Source organism: Heterocephalus glaber, unplaced genomic scaffold (genome assembly GCF_053883595.1).
Source record: "Heterocephalus glaber isolate CG9 unplaced genomic scaffold, H.glaber_assembly_v1.0 deba00001606, whole genome shotgun sequence".
Classification (NCBI taxonomy): Eukaryota; Metazoa; Chordata; class Mammalia; order Rodentia; family Bathyergidae; genus Heterocephalus; species Heterocephalus glaber.
Genome location: NW_028258377.1, coordinates 312,280 through 334,812, shown reverse-complemented (window position 1 = coordinate 334,812; position 22,533 = coordinate 312,280).

Here is a 22,533-nt window from a genome sequence, read left to right as displayed (position 1 = left end):
CATAGAGAAAATCCCCTAGTGTTTATGTGATGTATCCTTGAATGATGTCATGTCAGACAGTGGGTGGGGGTGTTCCTCTGTGGGAGGAACCACTCAGTCAGCTGGCTACAGGCCTCTCAGCCACTTTAAGGACTATCCAGACCTTTCAGATCCCATAACTCCTAGGGGAGAGAATTTCCCCTCTTTGTTGTGGGACATAGAACAGTCTATAGATTACTGTCCATTAGCACTCACTCATTCATTCATTCAGAGGTAAAACATTCCAAACCCATCTCCAGGGGGATTTACCAGACTGGCTGTCTTGCAGCCAGGCCAGACCAGACCAGACTAGATGGCCATCTCAGTCAGCATCCTGACTTTAGGAGAGGCCCAGGGAATGCCTTCATCAAGGACTATCATTCCCCACCAGAAACAAGAAGATCCTTACCTTCAGACCAGACCAGATGGACTCTGGAAAATTTGGAGGGTGTCTCAGGCATCTCTGCAGTCCTCTCAGTATCAGCAGTGAGACTACAGGGCCCTGGAACATATCAGGGGGCACCTCCCCTATAGTTTGCTGCCACAGATGGGAGGTACCACAGTGAGGCCAGTCCACCCATTGTTGCCATCTCTCTGGGGCCTCCAATATGTAATAGGGCCAGGCAAGTTGGAACTACAGAGATGTGTCACAGTCTGAATTAAATGGAATCCTTCTTTATAAGCTAGCTGATTCAGAGCAGGCTCACATCTCCAAAAACCCTGGACAAAGGAAAGACAGTTTGCAGTGTCCTTCTAAAGGATCTTCTACTTGGGCAGGGCTCAGGGAGTAGAGGAGCACAAGCAGAAATTCACAGTAGCAGAACTTTGCTAAGTCAGTGGGAGTAAGGTGCTGTTTCACACAGTTTAGTTAAACCAAAATATCACACAGAAGCAAGAGTCTTCTGTTTACAAGGAAGTAAAGATAGCATAGTTGCAGACTCACACAGGATGTGGTGGTCTGTTATGCATTAACTGAGGGGACTCCAAAGCGGGAAGAGGAAGGTGATCACCCAGAATCACTCAACTTTACACAAATGGGGTCAGGTTGGCTATCATAACCTGTGCCTAAATTCTTTGAGCATTCACATTCCACTGAGAGTGTGCTATACCTGATATAGACCATATGATATTATATAGTCCTCCAAATAATGGCAACAATCTAAATAAAAGAAATATTATAACTCCCAACCTGTTAGATATACAGAAGGCCAAGTTTGTGTTTTCTAGAATCAAAGAATGAATTCTAGGAACAATGGAGGTTAAGAGTAGAAAATATTTATTGAGGAAAAGACAGTATCTGTCTGAGAGGGACAGGAGGGGATATTCAGAAAATAGGTTGCCAGGAACCCCATTTCTCAGGAGGATTTTATAGAGCAAAGCCATGAGGTGAGGCAGGTGTAAAGTGGAAAAAAACTAACAGTCAACTAAAAAGATCTAACAGAAAATCACAAGGTGGGCATGAAGCAGGACCAAGCTATAATCAAACAATAAGATTACAAGTACAGTCATTTAGGTAATATTGATTCAATTGGGGTCAAATTGGGAAACAATGTAGCAAACACATATGGAATGAATAAGAATTTTCCAGAAAAGAAATGAACTAAGATTTTGGTCTCTATTTAAGGTGATTTACCTCTTTTTAAAATATCAATCACTGCTATTCATCCCTAGGGGAATAGTGGGTGTAGTAGTTCTTCTTTTTTCAATGCTGAAATTCAGTAAATGCATCTCAATGGTCTTCTGCATTAATTCTTTTGAGGGCCTGGCCCTGTATAACTGCCTGTAACATATATAATTAACTTAGATATCTATGATATATCTTCATCTAATCTTTCTTATGCTTCTTTTTACTGACACATCTTGAAAATTCTTTTTTGGTGATGGGAGTCAGCAAGCATGTGCACTTATTTTGAAGGGATGGTTTAAGTTCCTTATTTAAGTCTTAGGAAACCTCAGACCCAGCTCTTAACAAAAGGACTTCTGGTGTCACCATAGGAATTCTTAATCAAATTCTATGCATTTCATTATACTAAAAGATAAAAGGAAAAAAAAGAGTACTTGATCTCCTCATCATATTGAGAAGTATTTAGTAAAAGTAAGAAACCAGTCAAAATCTTTGCAAACTATAAGCACATATCTTCATGTGCTTGAAAAAATTTACCAAACCACGAGAGAAGGTAAAATGTTGAAAATAATAAAAAAGAAAGATAAGTAAAGTCCTATTTGGGGTTAAGTTGACATGACATTTCTAAAAGACATTTTATTGTACATTTATAATTTTATACTTTAAATGTAGAATTTGTCCATACATATAGTATCTAGATACATTACTCTGTACTTAAGTGGTAGACATGTATAAGAATTTTCAGGAAAATGGAGTGAACGGGAGATCATCACGTTCAGTGAAACAAGCTAGACCCAGAAATATAAATATCATGCATGTTCTCTCTTTGTGGAACAGAGAGGGGATGACTGTGTTATTGTTCAGGAATCATGGAAAGAAATATACGGAGACACAGAAGTTGAGTAAAAAACCAAAGCCTTTATTCACTAGCGAGGGGGACCATCAGAAACTCATCTGATCAATGTCTGCCCCGTCCTTTGTTTTAACATTTCCTTTTATATCTTCTCTTAGCCATTACCTCATTTCTGATGGTCTTAGTCAATAAAATTTGTTTCTCTTTTACAATTAGTTCCTGTTAATGGTTATAGTCACAGACATATAACAAACAGATGGTGCCTAAAACAAATACACTGCAAACTACCCAAACATTTCTACTTTGCTTTTCTCCAGGTTAAATGTTACCTACAGTTAGGTTACAGGTCAAAGGTTCAGTTAGCCATCACCTTAAACAATAAGAGCTAAGGGAAAGGTAAATCTTAAAGGGATGGATTACTTATTCTACTTCAGCTACCTTAATAACTAGCCTATAGTTTAAATTTTCTCTATCTTTATCAGGTATCTTGTTTCTAAAAAGTGGCTCAACAATTGAACGTTACCAGTTCTGGATAGCTCAATTCTACTTCCAGAGTTTGAATCCAGGTTCTTATTGCCTTGAACAAAGAATTGAATGAAACAAGCAAAAAACAGTGGCAAGATTTATTCAAGAAAATTAAAATGAAGAGTGGAAGAGAAACTAGCTCTGCAGAGTGAGCTTGGGCTGAGGAAATAGAAAAAGAAGGTAAGAGCAAGGATATCAGTACACACTGGATCTGAGAAACACAGCATGGGCTGTCATGGAAAGGTATGATAGCAAAGCCTTCATGGTGTTGACATGCCTTTTGATGCTGTCTAATTCTCAAACCCAGGAGAACTTCTACATAAGGATCCTGAGAGCTGGTGCTGAGATCCCACACCTCAGGCTGACATCAGGTGTGGGCTATCCTTTTGAAAACCTATTCAATTTCTCATGTGAAGTCTACATGCAGGGCTTTGGGGATTGTTCTGCGGATGTGTCTGGGATCTTGTACTTAACAGGTCATGGGTGCACACCCTACCGAGGTCCTGAGTCGCGAGGAAGACGCCGAATCACCTCGCTGCAGACAGGCAGGTCTGCCCACACCCTACCGAGGTCCGGAGTCACGCGGAAGATGCCGAATCACCCCACTGCAAAGAAACAAGTGTGCCCACACCCTACCTAGGTCCCCAGTTGCACAGAACACATGCCGAATCAGTCTGCTGCAGACAGGCAGGTCTGTACAGGCCCTACTGAGGTCCTGAGTTGCGCGGAAGATGCTGAATCACCCTGCTGCAAACAGGCACCCACCTGATTCCCCACTACAAAGACGCAGAGGACACCAGACCACCAGACCAAGGTACTGAGTCCCACTGTTCCTGGCCCAGAGGTAGGGGCTTCTGAGCCATCGTCCCACTGCTCCTGGTCCAGAGGAAGAGGCTTCCCGGTCACCATCACTCCCGCTGCTCCCAGCCCAGAGGAAAGGGCTTTTGGGTCACCTTCTGACCCACTCCTCCTGGCCCAGAGGAAGGGGCTTCCAGGCCACCATCGCTCCCACCACTCCCGGCCCAGAGGGAGGGGCTTCTGAGCCACCATCCCACTGCTCCTGGTCCAGAGGAAGGGGCTTCCCGGCCACCATCCCTCCGGCTGCTCCCAGCCCACAGGAAAGGGGTTTTGGGTCACCATCCCTACCGCTGCTCCAGGCCACTGTCCCACCTCACCCAGCTCAGAGGAGGTAATCCCTGCATGCGCTAACAGCCCCCTGCCCCAGTTGAAATGAGAAAACATGTAAATAAGTCCCAAAACCAGACTTCCAGATCACCTACAGCAACCTGAAAGGGAAATGAGATGGAACACTCTGATACTCAACCACCTGGACCCACTGAACTGCCAACAAAAGTGGACCTGGAAAAATTGAAGTCAGAAATAATTTCTCAGATAACAGGAAAAATTGTACCCTGAGTGCAAGACATGATTAATAAATCCAGAGAAGAGCTGAGGAACATGATGGAATCCCAACATAAGAAACAAATGGAATCCATAAAACAGATGAAAAAAGATTTCCAGGAGATGAAAAACTCCATTGAAAGTCTACACAGCAGAATGAGCCAATATGAGGACAGAATTTCAGATACAGAAGATAAGATTGCAATTAGTGACCAAGAAAAGAAAAATTGTTTCAAAATTACAAGGGAACATGAGAAAGCAATCCAGCAGCTGCTAGATGATGCAAAGAAGAATAACATAAGACTGATTGGAGTCAATGAAGAAACAGGAGAGAGTGGAGATGACATAAAAAAATCTCTTCACAGAAATAATGGCAGAAAACTTCTCAAGCAGGGGAAAAGAGCTTGACATACAGATAAGTGAGGCATATAGGGCTCCAAATAGCCTTGATCAAAAAAAAATCTACACATAGGCATATAATTGTTAAGATTCCAGAAACTCAACAGAAGAACAAAGTTCTACAAGCAGTCAGAGAAAAGAAACAAATCACATACAAAGGAAAGCCCATCAGAATCACAGCAGACTTCTCAACACAAACCATCAAGGCAAGAAGAGCTTGGAGTGACATATTCCAAGCCCTAAAAGAAAACAGCCTCCAACCAAGATTGATGTACCCTGAAAAACTATCTTTCAAAATGGATGGAGAAATAAGATACTTTCATGACAAAGAGCACCTTAGGAACTTTGTGAATACCAAACCAGCACTCCAAAGAAACATACACAATATCCTAGGAACAGACATTGAGGATCACAACCCCAGGAAGCAAAGCAGAATGAACCTATCTGGCATGACAAGAAATTAAATGTAAAGGGGGAGAACCCAACGAAAAGAAAAAGGCATGGCAATGACAAGTCAATACATTTCAGTTATAACCATCAATATTAATGGTCTCAATTCACCAATCAAAAGAAATAGACTGGCAGAATGGGTCAAGAAGCAAAATCCAATAATATGATGCATACAAGAAACACACTTAATTCAAAAGGAAACTCATAGACAAAGTAAAAGGGTGGAAAACAATTCTGCATGTGACAGGAACCCAAAAAAAAGCAGGAGTAGTTATCCTCTTGGCAGATCAAGTAGATTTCAAACCAACATTGATTAAGAGAGACGAAGAAGGACACTACATCCTTGTAAAGGGAATAATCCAAGAGGAAGAGATGACAATCATAAATATCTATGCAACAAACACTAGTGCACCCAACTATATAAAACAAATACTAATGGACATGAAAAGTCATATATGCACTAATATAATTGTAGTGGGGACTGTCAACACCCCACTGTCACAAATAGATAGATCTACTAGACTAAAAATAAGTAATGAAATACTAGAACTCAATCATACTCTTGAACAAATGAACTTAACAGATGTTTACAAAGTCTTCCACCCCACAAAATCAGAATACACATTCTTCTCAGCTGCACATGGGTCATTCTCCAAAATACTCACACATAGAACATGTTTAAGTAAGTGCAAAGGAATTGAAGTTATCCCCTGTATATTATCAGACCATAGTGCGATGAAATTGGAGATCCATAGCAAAAGAAACTCGAAAAATTTCCTAAACATGTGGAAATTGAACAACACACTCCTGAATAACCAATGGGTCACAGAGGAAATTAAAGAAGAAATCAGACAGTTCCTTCAATTAAATGACAATGACAATAAAACATATCAGAGTCTATGGGACACAATGAAAGCTTACGAGGGAAATTCATAGCAGTGAATACACATATTAGGAAAACAGAATGAGCCCAATTAAACAACCTGTTGCTGAACTTCAAGCTTCTAGAAAAAGAAGAGCAGGACAACCCCAAATCTCATACAAGGGAGGAAATTATAAAGAGCAGAGGAGAAATCAATGCAATGGACACTAAGAGAATGATACAAAAAAGTCAATGAAGCCAAGAGTTGGTTCTTCAAAAGAAGCAACAAAATTGACAAAGCTTTAGCCAACCTTGTCAGAAAAAGGAAAGAAAAGGCCCAAATCCATGCAATTAGGAATGAAAAGGGTGAAATGACAACAGACCCAGCAGAAATCCAGAGGATCATCAATACCTACTTCCAGAACCTATACGCCAATAAGATGGACAACACAGAAGAAATGGACAGATTCCTAGATACATATGAATTACCAAAGTTGAATGAAGAAGACCTAAAAATTCTGAACATCCCAATATCAACCAATGAAATTGAAAATGTAATTAAAAGTTTATCAACTAAGAAAAGCCCAGGCCCTGATGGCTTCACTGCTGAATTCTACAAGACATTTAGAGAGGAACTGCTGCCACTACTGTTTAAACTCTTCAATGAAATTGAAAGGGAAGCAGTACTCCCAAATTATTCCTGGAAGAAAGCATCACATTGATCCCCAAAGCACAGAAAGACCCAACTGCAAAAGAGAACTATAGGCCAATCTCACTAATGAACATAGATGCAAAAATCCTTAATAAGATACTGGCAAACAGAATGCAGAAGATCATCAAGAAGATCATACACCCTGATCAAGTGGGATTCATCCCAGGGATGCAGGGATGGTTCAATGTATGCAAATCAATCAATGTAATGCACTATATCAGTAGAGCCAAGGACAAAATCCATATGATTATCTCCATAGATGCAGAAAAAGCATTTGACAAAATCCAACATGCATTTATGATAAAAACCCTACAAAACATTGGAATAGATGGTCTCTACCTCAAACTGATAGAAGCCATCTATGAAAAAATCAACAGCCAATATCATACTAAATGGTCAAAAACTGAAATCCTTCACACTAAAATCAGGAACAAGACAAGGATGTCCACTATCACCACTCTTGTTCAATATAGTTGTGGAAACATTAGCCATGGCAATTAGACAAGAGAAAGAAATAAAAGGAGTAAAGACAGAAAATGAAGAAGTGAAATTGTCATTATTTGCAGATGACATGCTACTCTATATAGAAGACCCCAAGAACTCCACCAAAAGTCTTCTAGACTTCATAACCAAATTCAGTCAAGTAGCTGGTTACAAGGTCAACACACAAAAATCAATAGCTTTCCTCTACACCAGTGACAGACTCACTGACAGAGAAATAGGGGAAATAATTCCTTTCACAATAGCATCCAAAAAACTGAAATACCTAGGAATCATCCTAACAAAAGAAATCAAAGACCTCTTCTCTGAAAACTATGGTACTCTGAAAAGAGAGATTGAAGATGATATCAGAAAATGGACAGACATCCCCTGCTCCTGGGTAGGAAGGATTAATATAGTGAAAATGTCCATACTTCCAAAACTACTATATAGATTTAATGCAATTCCAATTGAGATCCCAGCAGCATACTTCATAGACCTCAAGAAAACAGTCCAAAAATTCATTTGGAACAAGAAGTGACCCAGAATAGCAAAAGCAATTCTAGGAAACAGAGACATGGCAGGGGGTATCACAATCCCCAACCTGCAACTATACTACAAAGCTACTGTGATCAAAACACCATGGTACTGACAAAGAAACAGACCTGAGGACCAGTGGAACAGAGTAGAAGATGCAGAAACAACACCAGACACACTCAGCCATCTCATCTTCGACAAAGGAGCCAAACACCCTCACTGGAGGAAAGATAGCCTCTTTAATAAATGGTGCTGGAAAAATTGGGCTTCAACTTGCCAAAGATTAAAACTAGACCTGTATCTCTCACCATGCACTAAACTAAAATCAAAATGGATTAAAGGTCTAAATATTAAAATAGAAACTCTGAACCAGTTGGAGCAGAGGTTAGGTAGAACCCTTGAAGACACCAGTGTAGGAAAAGATTTTATGAACAAAACCTCAGTTGCCCATGAACTAGCACAAACAATCAACAAATGGGATCTCTTCTTATTAAAAAGCTTCTGCACAGCAAGAGAAACCACCAGCAGTGTGAAGAGACAACCCACAATGTGGGAAAAAATCTTCACCTCCTCTTCCTCAGACAAAGGTCTACTATCTTGAATCTGTAAAGAACTTAAAAAGATCAGACCTCCCAAATTTAAAGACCCAATCCAAAAATGGGCATCTGAAATGAACAGACATTTCTCAGACAAAGAAGTAGAAATAGCAAATAAATACATAAAAAAATGTTCAACATCACTGGTCATTCAAGAGATGCAAATGAAAACAATGCTGAGATTCCACTTCACTCCAGAAAGAATGGCTGCTATCATGAAATCAACCAATAACCAATGCTGGCGGGGCTGTGGGGAAAGAGGAACCCTGCTCCACTGCTGGTGGGAATGTAGACTGGTGCAACCACTGTGGAAATCAGTATGGAGATACCTCAAAGAACTAAGACTGGAAGTCCTATTTGACCCCGCTATTCCACTGCTGCAGATTTTCCCCAAAGAATTAAAAGAATCATACCACAGTGATATATGTGAGTCCATGTTCATAGCAGGGCTGTTTGTAATAGCTAAAACTTGGAAACAGCCCAAATTCCCATCAACTGGAGACTGGATAAAGAAAATGTAGTTTTTTTTATAAAATGGAGTACTACTCAGCCATAAAAAATGAGAAATTAGAGACATTTATAGCTAAGTGGATGCACATTGAGGCAATACTCTTAAGTGAAATAAATAGGACACACGTGTAAATACCAAATAGTTTCTCTGGTGTGACAAACTGAAAGTGTAAATAAGGACTAAAATGTATAATAGGTAATGTGAAATAGGAAGAAAAGGGGCAAAGGGGAAGGAAGTGGGAGGGATAGGATAAAGGATAGAAGGGAATGGGATTAATATGAGAAAATGGAAAAATAGGAACAAAATCTTTGTAAATAGGGAGGACTAGAGGGGTTGAAGGGAGGGCTGGGCAAGGGTGAAAAATAAGAACCAAGAGAGACTATGTAAAGGTACAAATTTCCAATGATGAATGTCATTATATTGTATACCTAAAATGTACCAATGATTAGAATGAATAATCGATAATGTAAAATAGGAAGAAAAGGTCCAAAAGGATAGGGGTAGTGGGAGGGGCAGGGGAAAGGAAAGAAAGGAAAGGAAAAAATGATGAGAAATGGAAAAAATGGAAATAAAGTCTTTGTAAATAGGGAAGGGTGGAGGGCATGAAGGGAGGGCTAGGAATGGGGAAAAAATAAGAACCAAGATGCATTATATAAAGGTACAATTCCCAATGAGAAATGTAATTGTGTTGTATACCAACAATGTACCAATAAAAGAATTTAAAAAAAAAAAAACTGGTCATGTAGACTTCCCCAGCCAACTTTTGCCAAACTCCAATCTCCTACCTCAACTGGAGATGAAACATGACTGTGGAAAGAGAACAGTTAGAGAAAAGGAAGGGAACAAGGAATAAGGGAGAAAAGGCTAAAACAGTAACAAGAGATAAAAATGACCTAAGTATATTATATTCATGTACAAATCTGTAAAAAATGAAATCAATTGACCTGTATAGTTAATATGAACTAATAAGAAAGAATAGTTTTTAAAAAAAAATTTTGGTACTGGGGATCGAACTCGGGTCCTTGCACTTGTGCCAGGTGGAAGAACCACTGAGCTAAATCCCTGGCCCTGGAAAGTTTTTGCTGTAATAAAATGCTTTCTTTTTAACCTGAAAAACAATAATGTCACTATGGCTATCTATTATCAATGTATATATTGTGATACTTAAAGGATTGTTATTTTTATCTTAATGTAGAATGTGACACTTTGAAGCAATTAGAGGAAAACATAGGAGAAAGTAGTCAAGATATCAGAACAGCCAAAGATTGAAAACAATCTCCACAATAAATGAGTATCTTTAGTTATAATTTCAAAAAAACCCCAATAATGTCCACCCACAGGATAGTAGCTAAATAAACTGTGATATAAAGTATTTAGTGTTAAGCTGAAATTGAAGAAAGATAACCTTCTGGCAGACTCATCAAAAATCTTGAATCTCAGTAATGTAATACCAAATGTAAAAATAAATTACAAAATTGCATACTACCCAAGTACATTTCATAAAATTCAGAAACAGAGCTAATCAATATTTTCTTAATGACATACTTTATACTAACACAATAATAATAAGATTGTTATTTGATGATTCTTCTTGGGCAAAGAAAATGAAAGAAATAAATGTTTGCTAGTAATAAATAGAATGCATTATGTATATCAAGGATTTTTTGCAAAGATGATTCTTAGCAAAGAGAATTAGATGTTTTACTGCTTTAATTATGTTATTACTCAGTTACTCAAAATACATCACTAATGCATTGTAGTTATGTCTTCTTTTGTAAATATGAGACATTTCATAATAAAACAATATTTAAATGATACTGAAAACAGAAAAATATTAGAAAAGATGAAAATATTCAGAAAAATGTAATTCCTTATACAATGTCTAAATTAAAACTATACATGTACAAAGGCCAGCACTGGTCTACTATAGGGAACAGGGGAAGAGGACGTTACCAGAACCTCTGCAGTGAGTCCTGGTCTCCTGAGAGCCATGGCAGCACACGGCGAATTACAGGAAAGGTAGAAAAATGAGACTGAGAAGAAGCTGAGCTTTGGGTCTGATCAGTGCTGCTCTGGGCTGCAAAGACAAAAGCCCCCAGCTTACCACACCTTTTATTCAGTACCTCGTAACAAATGACTTGCAGAGAATTCAGTACAACGGGAGGAACAAATGTAACAAATGACTTGCAGAGAGTTCAGTAGTTCACATTGGGATAAACAAGGTGTAACAAAAGGCTTGCAGAGAGTTCAGTACATCTCAGGTAAACAAGATGTTAACAGTCGAAGAACAACGAGGAACTGAGCAGATGTTTGTTCTCCCAGGATGTTTCTTGTCCTGGAAAATCACAGCATCACTGGATCACTGAAGCCTCAGTTGTGACCGGAGGCCAAACTGGAGTTATTCTGTAGCTGGGCTGTAGGCAAGAGAACTAGGCTAACCAAATGATTTTTCCCTAGAATTATGTAGCATTGCTCCCAACAGTCTACTAAACAGAAAATTCTATGATAAAGGTCAGGGCTGCTTCACATAGGGTAGAAAGAGGTTTACTGGTGAAAGTTACCTGAACAAAATTAAAGTATTTTATATATGGATGCAAATAACTGTGGGGGAGAACATGCTAAACAAAATCAGTCTATATGTAAAAGTATTATTTGAAACATCAATATTCTTTTTGAATTTGTACTTAAGGGTACATAATTTTCTTCCTGAACAGATCAAGGTGGCAAAGGATGAAGGTGAAATTAAAATGATAAAGGGAGAGCTGGGGGTTTAGCTCAGTGGTACTGCACCTGCCTTGCAAGCAAAAGGTCCTGAGTTCAATCCCCAGTGCCCCAAAAAATGATAAAGAAGGGAAGCAAAAGGAAATTATAATAGATATTTTCTATTTGAGAATATTCAACTGTCCAATTGCTTTAGATAATATTTAATCAACAGAAACTTTCCCATCCAAAAATTGATATCACACTGACAATCTATTAAAATTTGGAGGTAAATATTTTCAGATAAAAATATTGTTGAAAAACACATAAGGAACTTGTTAACTTGTTGGACTTCCTAAGACTGTGGGAAGTGTGGAGTATATTGGTCTATCCCCTCTAAACTAAAAGATAAATTGATTTCAAAAAACCATTTATTGGCTTTTGGACTTGTAGGAAATAGTCACCATGTGTGACTGTGTGTTTTGATTTAATTGCTGAGATAACTGAAAGGCTGACAGCTTTGAAAGAAATCAAGAGGAGAAGGTAGAGCAATAGGTAGGCTTGGTAGATAATTTTGAAATTAGTAAAGCTCCAGACTGCTGCACAAGCAATTCTCACATTTGGCCCATATGACCTAATCAAAACAATTTATTAGACTTGAACATATTGAAGGCAGATTGAATGGTGTGCGTAGCCCTTAAGGAGACTTCATTGAGTTACAGAAGAGCATTCTGCAGTTTGGTAGCCAAGCATCTTGTCTTTACCAGTCTGGAGTTGACCTGTCAAAAGTGATTGAATACATGTCTAGCTCACAAAGAAGAAAAATTGATCATGGGATAGTGGTTTGTGAATGAGATCAGATCATGATAGAAGAATAAAGAATCTGAGTTTTCAAGGTTGAATGTATTGAAATTAAATTTCTGCATAATTTCATTTGAGGTGTGAAAGTTGCTGGGAATGCAAAAATAATTATATTCAAATACAAACAGTATATTAACATATTAGGTATTATGCTAATCACTTTCTAGATAGATTGATTAAATCAATGCTATTTTTACTCCTGGAAGAATATCACTTGGTAACAGTTTCTACTTTTGGAAGTTTCCAGTTTTCCAAATGTCTCTCCAGATAATTAATAGAGAGCAAATTACACATAAAATAGAAAACTAAGATCCAAAGTGTAATTGATTTCAATAATCTTCCTAAATCCAGTTCATATAAGAGCAAAAAGGCTCAAAGTAGTAATTATAATATTGCAAATACAACATCAAATGTGTCAGTGATGATTCTGCTACACTTGCAGACTTTGCTCTAAGGAAAGAAAATCATACTTCAATAAAGAGTTGCAGAGCTGTGAACTTATTTTGAGCTAAATAGTCAGTAGAATTTTCCCCATTGATACTTTTGGGTTTAATTCACCAAAACAAGTTTGACTTTTAAGGTATTGCAGCTAAATTTCTGTCATTAGATGAATAAAAGTCTTTGCTCAGTTCATTAATTCAAATGTGCAATCATTTTCAAACACATACTAATATGCTAGTTAATAATCTAGGTATTTATATATGCCTTGCTAAAGTGAAGATACCTGATTCCATTAAACACAAACATGAATTAAGGTACGTGTTTCCTATTGATATTATTACTCTGTTCCAAAATTAATGTGGCTTAAAAGCCTGAATTATGTTCTTATTTTTTAAAGAAGAAAAGCTCCAATAGAAAGAAAAGGGGCAAAGGGGAAAGGGGATGTGAGAGGGGTAGGGGAAAGGAAAGAAGGGAATGGAATTAATATGAGAAAATGAAAAAAATAGAAACAGTCTTTGTAAATAAGGAGGGATGGAGGGGTTGAAGGGAGGGCAGGGGAAGTGGGAAAAAATAAGAACCAAGAGAGATCATGTAAAGGTGCAAATTTCCAATGATGAATGTCATTATATTGTATACCTAAAATGTACCAATAAAACTAATTTTAAAAAATTAAAAAATATTTTATAAATTTAAAAAATAAAGGAAAAAAACTCCAATAGATTACTGCTTACTCTGTGTCTACTAGCTATGAATTGTCTGTGGATGTAAAAGCCAGAAAATATATTTAAAATAGCCTTAAGACTAAAAAAAGTTAATTATAAATTACTACTCATAGCACACTGACACATAGTACCAAAAATGATCTTAATAATACATCTTCTAGATGTTTAAAAATTGGGTGTAAATATATATATATATATAGTCTCAAAGAATTAAAACTGATAATACATATTAGGCTTGGTAGATACTTGTAAATTTAGTAAAGCTCAAGTAATATTTGTTTTATTTCCATTTTCAAGTTTTAAAATGTGAATGCATAATATTATTACCTATATTTTTCCTTTTGCTGAGGAAAATGTTAACCAGAGTATGTCTTCCAGGAATATGAATCCATGATGTTGCTTTTTTTTGTACCAGGAATCAAACTCAGGACCTTGTGCTTGCGAGGCAGGTGGTGACAACACTGAGCTAAATCCCTGGCTTGGTCTTACTTTTTATTTCATAAATGACCTAGCATAAGAAAGAGGATGAAGATTAACATGAGCCCCCCACCTCCAGCATTCTTCTAAATATAATTTTCAGCCTAGAAACTTTAAAGTTTTTCCTTTTTATAGTTTTCAATGGGAACAAATTGCAGATGACGTATTTAGCCTTAAAGAAGAGTGAAATGATGCCACTTACAGGAAAACAGATGGTTCCAGAAGTCATCATGTTAAGCTATAAGCCAGATTAAAAAAATACACAGTGAGTAGCAACCAAGAAGGAAGAGAAGGTGGAGGAAGAGGAAGAGGAGGAAGAAGAGTCAGAAGAGGAAGAGGAGGAGGAAAAGGAAAAAGATAATGATGATTTGAAAGTACTAAATGTACTGTTAGGGAAAGGAAACCCAGGGAGATGGGGGAGGAAGGAGATGGGGGAGTATAAGAGAGGGTAAGAGAGGGTAGTAGGAAAAGTGGATATGATCAAAACAAGATGTATGGAAATGTCACAATCAAATCCATTAATTTGCACAATTAATGTCTTGATGAGAAATTTTAAAATTCACAATTAAACTACCTTACCTCAGCTACCAAAAAGAGGAATATAGTAAAAACCATTTAATGACCATTTTCACAAATTTGCCAAAAATTATTTATAAAAATTGCCCATTTCAATATGAAGTGTTCCATTAAATAGAATAAAATCCTAAGCTGGAAAGTTTGATTTATTTCTATAAATCTGGCTTATTCCACATAAATGAGTATGGCTTAAGCCAGTTATTGGCCTGTAAACTTTTGTCAGCGCTCTCTAGATTTATTGAAAATGAAATGAATATTAAATGAAGTTACCAAGAAATGTATCACTTTACCTAAAGTATTACTGATATTTTACATAATTTAATGACTTTAAATTGGGTTAAGGCATTGAAATTGAGGATTTAAGCAAGAAAAATCATCACATTTGTGTAAGTGCATATTCCATAATATTTTTCTTAATAAAATGATATTCAAAATAGAAGATGGAGAGATTTGGAACACTGTTAATGCAGTGTCCTAATTATTAGGTTCAAATTATAGTAGCAGTAAGCATGAATAATTACAATATTTGCAAAACAAAAATAGTAGAATATTATCAAATATTGAATGAAAGAGAAAAGACATGTCATAAAATAGGTTTCCTGTGAGCATATGTGCATGTGCCTCCATTTGATGTCCTTTCCACTCTAGATACACTAGGCTCCTTCCTATTCCTAAAGCACGTCACACAACCCTATGTAGCATCTGTAGCTACTACTTTCTGTACCTTACTTAATTTCACACTTTCTTCATTTTAGGACTAAGATACCCGTCACTGAGGTCTTTCCTAAAAATTAACAGAATAGTAGAATACACACACACACACACACCAACAGTCGCCAGTATCACCAGCTACCTGATTACAATCCTCATTGACACCATCACTTTCAATATCATCACAACCACTTTAGCCTCAACTTGGCCAGGCCTTACTGCACCCATTAGGACCACCACAGCTTTGTGAGGTCTCTATGAACTTTGTTTATGTCATTTGTGCATGCCAGTATCTAACATATCAAATATTTTTTCTTTAATTTCTGTTAAGTTTCATAATAGCTGAAACTTTAGTCATAAATGTATGTCTCATCTCTATGACAGAGTGAAGCTTGACACTTACAAGGTACTTAGTAAATACTTCCAGATTGAACAAATGAATGGTGAAAGTATTCTTTTTCTCCATATAGAAAGCCAGTTTTTTACATTTTCTTCTATACAGTCTATACAGCCCCATCATATAAGATGAAGTTATAGTTTGAGCCTATTTAAGCTCTTTTAAGTTCACTTATCTTTAGTCTCTTCTTTAGTCACATAATTTACTTACTGAAATTTTACAATATACCTCAACATGTGAAGAAATATCAATTGTTTGTAGTTCATTTTCAATTACTTGAGGTATTTTATACCATTATCTTATCTTAATGAAAATAAAACTGACTAATTTCTTATAAGAACTTGGCTAAACCTGGAGAAAATTATGCTAAATGAAATAAGATAGACACTGGAGGAAAAAAGCCAGAAACATAAAACTGTCACCACAAAAGCAGAGAATATAAAGATGTTTGCCAGAAACTGGTAAAGATAAAAATGGGAAATTATCAATTGAAACGTGCAAAATTTTAATGAGGTAATATTAATTTATCCTATATATTAATAGTATGGTGTTTATTGTTAACAACAATGTATTTTATACATTAAAAGGAAATTTCCTTTTATTTATACTTCTCCCATATGTCAAAAAATTGTAAGTAGGTATTGAAATGTTTAAATCTTTTTGTTGCACCTGTTTAGGTGATTATCTTATTTTTTTGTCCATGTGGTGAATTGTAGGGGACAGGGGAAGGGGACGTTACCAGAACCTCTGCAGTTAGTCCTGGTCTCCTGCGAGCCACGGCAGCACATGGCGAATTACAGGAAAGGTAGAAAAATGAGACCGAGAAGAAGCTGAGCTTTGGGTCTGATCAGTGCTGCTCTGGGCAGCAAAGACAAAAGCCCCCAGCTTACCACACCTTTTATTCAGTACATCGGGAGAAACAAATGTAACAGATGACTTGCAGAGAGTTCAATAGTTCACATTGGGATAAACAAGGTGTAACAAAAGGCTTGCAGAGAGTTCAGTACATCTCCGGCAAACAGGATGTTAATCAGTCCAAGAACAATGAGGAAGTGAGCAGATGTTTGTTCTCCCAGGATGTTTCTTGTCCTGGAGAATCACAGCATCACTGGATCACTGAAGTCTCAGTTGTGACCGGAGGCCGAACTGGAGTTATTCTGTAGCTGGGCTGTAGGCAAGAGAACTAGGCTAACCAAATGATTTTTCCCTAGACTTATGTAGCATTGCTCCCAACAGTGAATTATGCATATTTGCTTTTGAATATTAAAGAAATTTTGTATTTTCCAAATAAAACTAGTACTTGCTGTATAGTTCTTTATGGGCCTTATTGAGGGATCTGAAATGCTGTTTTTCATGATTTTTGCATGTATGTTTTGTTAATCAACCACAACTACTAATTCTGGGTATGCCCTTGTTAGATTTTAATACCAAGCTTATGCTGGCCTGAACAATAGTATAAATTATACCTATTTATCATATCTTGAAAGTTTTCATGGTAATATTTGTGTTAGTTGCTACTTATAATAGAAAAAGATGTTGCTAAATCTATGTTGTGAAGATTTAAAATTATAGTTTGAATGTACTTAATATACCTAGAACTGTTTATGAATTTCTACTTTTTCTTGGATCAAAATTAGTAAGATTTTTTCATTTGACTTGTCACGTACTGAACATTTTTAAATGTATTGGCATAAAGTTGCAATGAGATATCATTAACAGTTTGGCTTGAAGTGTAACTCAGTTGAACAGGTTACGTTTAGCATGTATAAGTCTCTTGGTTTAATCCCCAGCACTAAAAAATGAAACAAGAGAAGAGAAACATAGAAATTGTTAGGTATTTCAGAGCCCCCCACAGAGCAAGCCCCCTCCTCTCCTTTCCCTTTGCCCCACTCCAGCCACAAGGAACAGGGAACCTCTGCATAACTAAGGCATGACCTCCCTTTGTTAGTGACTCTCTGCCTAGTTAAGGTCTTTCTGCCCTACCGGTTTCTTAGTCAGATGTTCCAGTAAGATAGGGGCTTTCCAAAAGCAATTACTCCATCCCCTCAACCGAAACCTGTTGCTACATACCCCAGCCCCAATTACCCACCCCCTACCAGTGGACTAGTGCCCTCCCACCTGCAAAATCCCATATAAACCCCCAGTTCAGCCCATACTGTGGCTGATCTCCCTCCTGTGAGTCAGTCCCGGCAGGCTGCAGACTGCCACCCCCAGTGAAGGCTTGTTACTTGATCCCCATGTGTGCCCCCTTTCTTTGGCGACCCTTTCAGAAATTATTCATTTCTGTTGCATTTTCAGTGAAGTAATCTTTTTCATCCTGATACTTGAGATGTCTTATTTCAATTTTATCTTGAATAATTTTCCTCTTGGCTCACCAAATTCATTAAACTCACCATGAACTATTCTTTGGCCTTATTTATTTTTTTGTCTGTTCTAATTTGTTTTCTAATTCGGTGATTTTTTTTTTTTTTTTTGCCTATACTCTGTTTTCTTTCCTTCTCTTTTAGTTTGCTATTTAACTTCTAGTGTTTTAAATCAATACTTAAAAGAATTAATATAGAGCCTTTCTTTTATTATATGTAAAATATATATTAAAGCATCTGTATTTTCCTCTATTATTGTTGTAGTTTTTTTTCATGTTTACACGTGCCACAATTTTATTGGTATTTAGTTTGAAATCATTTTTTATTTCTATTGTATCAATTTAAAGGCATAGGTTATTAAAAATTTTTTCTTCATTTGTTAAAATTTATGGACTTTCAAGTTACAATTTAGATATTGTTTTTTCATCTGATGCCACTGAAGCTAGAGAAAACATTCTTTATGTTCTAGTCATTAGATATGTGTTTAGATTTCTCTATTTCTAAATATGTGGTCAATGTTAATTGTAACATGCATTTGAGAACAATGATACTCTGCAGTAATTGAGTGTAGAATTCCACACATACCTTTTGTGCAAAATTGTTTAAAGTTTTCACATTTTCTATACTCTTAATACCTTTTCCTTAAATATTTTTAGAAAATAAAACATATGCAAAAAGCCTTTCTGATATGACTGTCAATTGATGCATTCCCCTACAGATTTTCAAAACTTTGTAGTATATATATTTAAACATAAATTTTTACACACATATATTGCGATTGTTATATCTTTTTATTTAATCCTTCCCTTTTTCAAATAAAGAAATCACTTGTTAAAACTAATTTTACTTCCTACTTAAAACTTTTTTCTGATATAGTAGAAGTAGTTCAGGTCTCTTGCTGTTTTAATAATAGATTTTTTTTTTGGCAACCCATTCAAGACCCTGCCTGTCTCTTAGGAGCTATTCCTATTCTCCATTCCTATTCACCAGTAAATTTTCATACTCTTAACCTCCTTTGTTCCTTTAATTTTGGGAAATACGAGACTGCAGCATATCTCACATCTAGCAGGTTGAGAGCTACATTTTCCGGCTATATTATTTTTCATTTAATTCTTTTATTGGTACATTTTAGGTATATAACACAATTACATTTCTCATTGGGAATTGTACCTTTACATAATGCATCTTGGTTCTGATTTTTTCCCCATTCTTAAGCCTCCCTTCACCCACTCCACCCTTCCCTATTTGTAAAGACTTTATTTCCATTTTTTCCATTTCTCATCATTTTTCCTTTTCCTTCTTTCCTTTCCCCTGCTCCTCCCAATACCCCTACCCCTTTGAACCTTTTCTTCCTATTTTGCATTGTCAATTATTCATTCTAATCATTAGTACATTTTAGGTATACAATATAATGACATTCATCATTGGGAATTTGCACCTTTACATAATCTTTCTTGGTTCTTATTTTTCACCCTTGTCTAGCCCTCCCTTCAACCCCTCCAGTCCTCCCTATTTACAAAGATTTTGTTCCTATTTTTCCATTTTCTCATATTAATCCCATCCCCTTCCATCCTTTCCCCTAGCCCTCCCACTTCCTTCCCCTTTCCCCCTTTTCTTCCTATTTCACATTACCTATTATACATTTTAGTCCTTATTTACACTTTCAGTTTGTCACACCAGAGAAACTATCTGGTTTTTACACATGTGTGTCCTATTTATTTCACTTAAGAGTAGTGCCTCAATGTGCATTCACTTAGCTATAAATGTCTCTAATTTCTCATTTTTTATGGCTGAGTAGTACTCCATTTTATAAAAAAAAACACATTTTCTTTATCTAGTCTCCAGTTGATGGGCATTTGGGCTGTTTCCAAGCTTTAGTCATCACATACTGTGCTGCTATGAACATGGGCACACATATATCATTGTGGTATGATTCTTTTAATTCTTTGGGGAAGATCCCCAGCAGTGGAATAGTGGGGTCAAATGGGACTTCCAGTCCTAGTTCTTTGAGGTATCACCATACTGATTACCACAGTGGTTGCACCAGTCTACACTCCCACCAGCAGTGGAGCAGGGTTCCTCTTTCCCCACAGACCCACCAGCATTGGTTATTGGTTGATTTCATGATAGCAGCCATTCTTTCTGGAGTGAAGTAGAATCTCAGTGTTGTTTTCATTTGCATCTCTCGAATGACCAGTGATGTTGAACATTTTTTCATGTATTTATTTGCTATTTCTACTTCTTTGTCTGAGAAATGTCTGTTCATTTCAGATGCCCATTTTTGGGCTCCCCCCATATTATTTTGGAGCCCCCAGTGAGATAATTGGAAGGAGATAAGAATCTGCTTTTGTTTCATGGATTCTCAATTGTGACTCATTTAGGTAATCAGAAATTGTCATTCTTGTCTGCCAGTTGCTTATGCCTTGTCATTTATGCTTGTTTTTTATGCCTTGTTTTTTGACAAATGATGGTAAATTTAAGTTTAGAACTTATGAGGAATATTAAATTTCTTTGATGGGAGATTTTGTTTTTGCAGGCAGGGTCCTGTATTCTTTTTTTGTGTATAGACTTAAGCAATTGATGAATTTACTCTTGTTTCTTCCTTGGCTGATTTGACTTGTTTGACTGCTATGGTTACTCTCTTATCTCAGACAAGTGGTGGTAGAAAATAGTAATGTTAGAATTTCCCCTAGTGACCTTTTTGATACTAAACAAAATGTGAATTTGTAAAATTCTGTATAATGAGTTTTTTATGAAATCTAGTTTAATGAAATATGAATGTCTCCTATAATTCCTCTTATACAAATGCCTCTTACAAATATGAATGCCTCATAAATTCAGGACTCCCTCATCCAGTTAATTGCCACAGTACAGCTTGTGACCCTAAGTCTGGGAGGACAGAATTTACTCAGTTTGACCTAATCCCTCTTCTATGGTGATGGAAGGGAGTGTTCAGCTGATTCTTCTTCAATTTCCTTGCTAGTCCGATCTCCCACTGGTGAGGAGGCAATCTTAGCTCTTTAGATTCCTCATTCTCACCTTTACAGACTGAGAGTGACAATTCTTGGGGACATTTTCTCAGTAATTCAGTGTGAGGCTGAGAAGAGAAGACTCTTTTCTCTGATCTCATTTCTGTTTTTTTTTCTATCACTCTGTCCTTCCTTTTTTTGGAGGAAGATTTCTTCTAAAGATGAGAGAGAGAGAAAGTGTGAGACCTAAGCGACTCCATTTTAAAATTTGGCTCCATCTTAAAATAAGGTGGCCTGTACATAAACTCCAGTTCCAAGAAAAACCACAAGATGTACTTTGACCACCTGCCTGTGATAATGTTCAGCAGTCCCCTAGCAACAGCTAATCAGCAGTTACCCCAAAACCCCCATGTCCCAGATGTTCTTTTCGATAGCTTGAGCAACCGTTTGCAGTTTGACCCACGAGGCACTGCCAATCAGGTTTAAACATTCAAAATTTGCTCTGTACCAGCCAATCATGTAATTTCCAAACTGGAACTCCCCAAACCTTGCTGTAACCCCTATAAAAACCCCTGCTGATTTGGAGTAGGGGGCTCTCAATCCTGACCCGCTGCATCGGCGATGGTCGAGAATCCCTGCTGGAGCTTGAATAAATGACCCTTGTGTGATTGCATCAGAATTGGCTCCTTGGTGGTCTTCGGGGTGGGCACAACAAAAGAGAGAGAGAGAGAGAGAGAGAGAGAGAGAGAGAGAGACTGTGAAAATGCTTTAGTCCTAATGTAGCTCAACCCTTCTTTGCTATCCAAAAACTAATACCTTTCCAACTGAACCCCTAGAAAATGAGCATTTAACACTAAAAACAGGTAGGTCATCTTAGAGGAAGAACATATACCCTGTCTGTGGATCAGATGAGACATCAGAATTTTTCCCATGCAGGAGAACATAGGTGAAGGAAATGTTTCAGCCTAGTGTTCTGGGCAAAATTGCCCATCCAGTGGGTACAGAAAATTTAAACTTGAGACCTAGTGGAAAGAACTGACTTCTGGGTGACACCAGAAGGAGCTATTTGCTAAGCACTATACTTAAGGAAGAAAAACACATTTCATTCAAAAGAAAATTTCTAAAGTACTCTTTTATCTCACTCCCTTTTACTCTCATAAAAGCCTCTATGTCCTGGCTCTCTCCCCTCCTAAGTGTGGTTCTTAACATCTATGTGTGTATGGGAGGGAAGTACTTTCACAAATGTATAAGTTGAGGTTGCTGGAAAATGAGTACAGGTTTTAACCTGAAGGTTTCATAAGTATGTTACAGATATAGAGACATAGACATCTGCACAGTGGATTTTGAG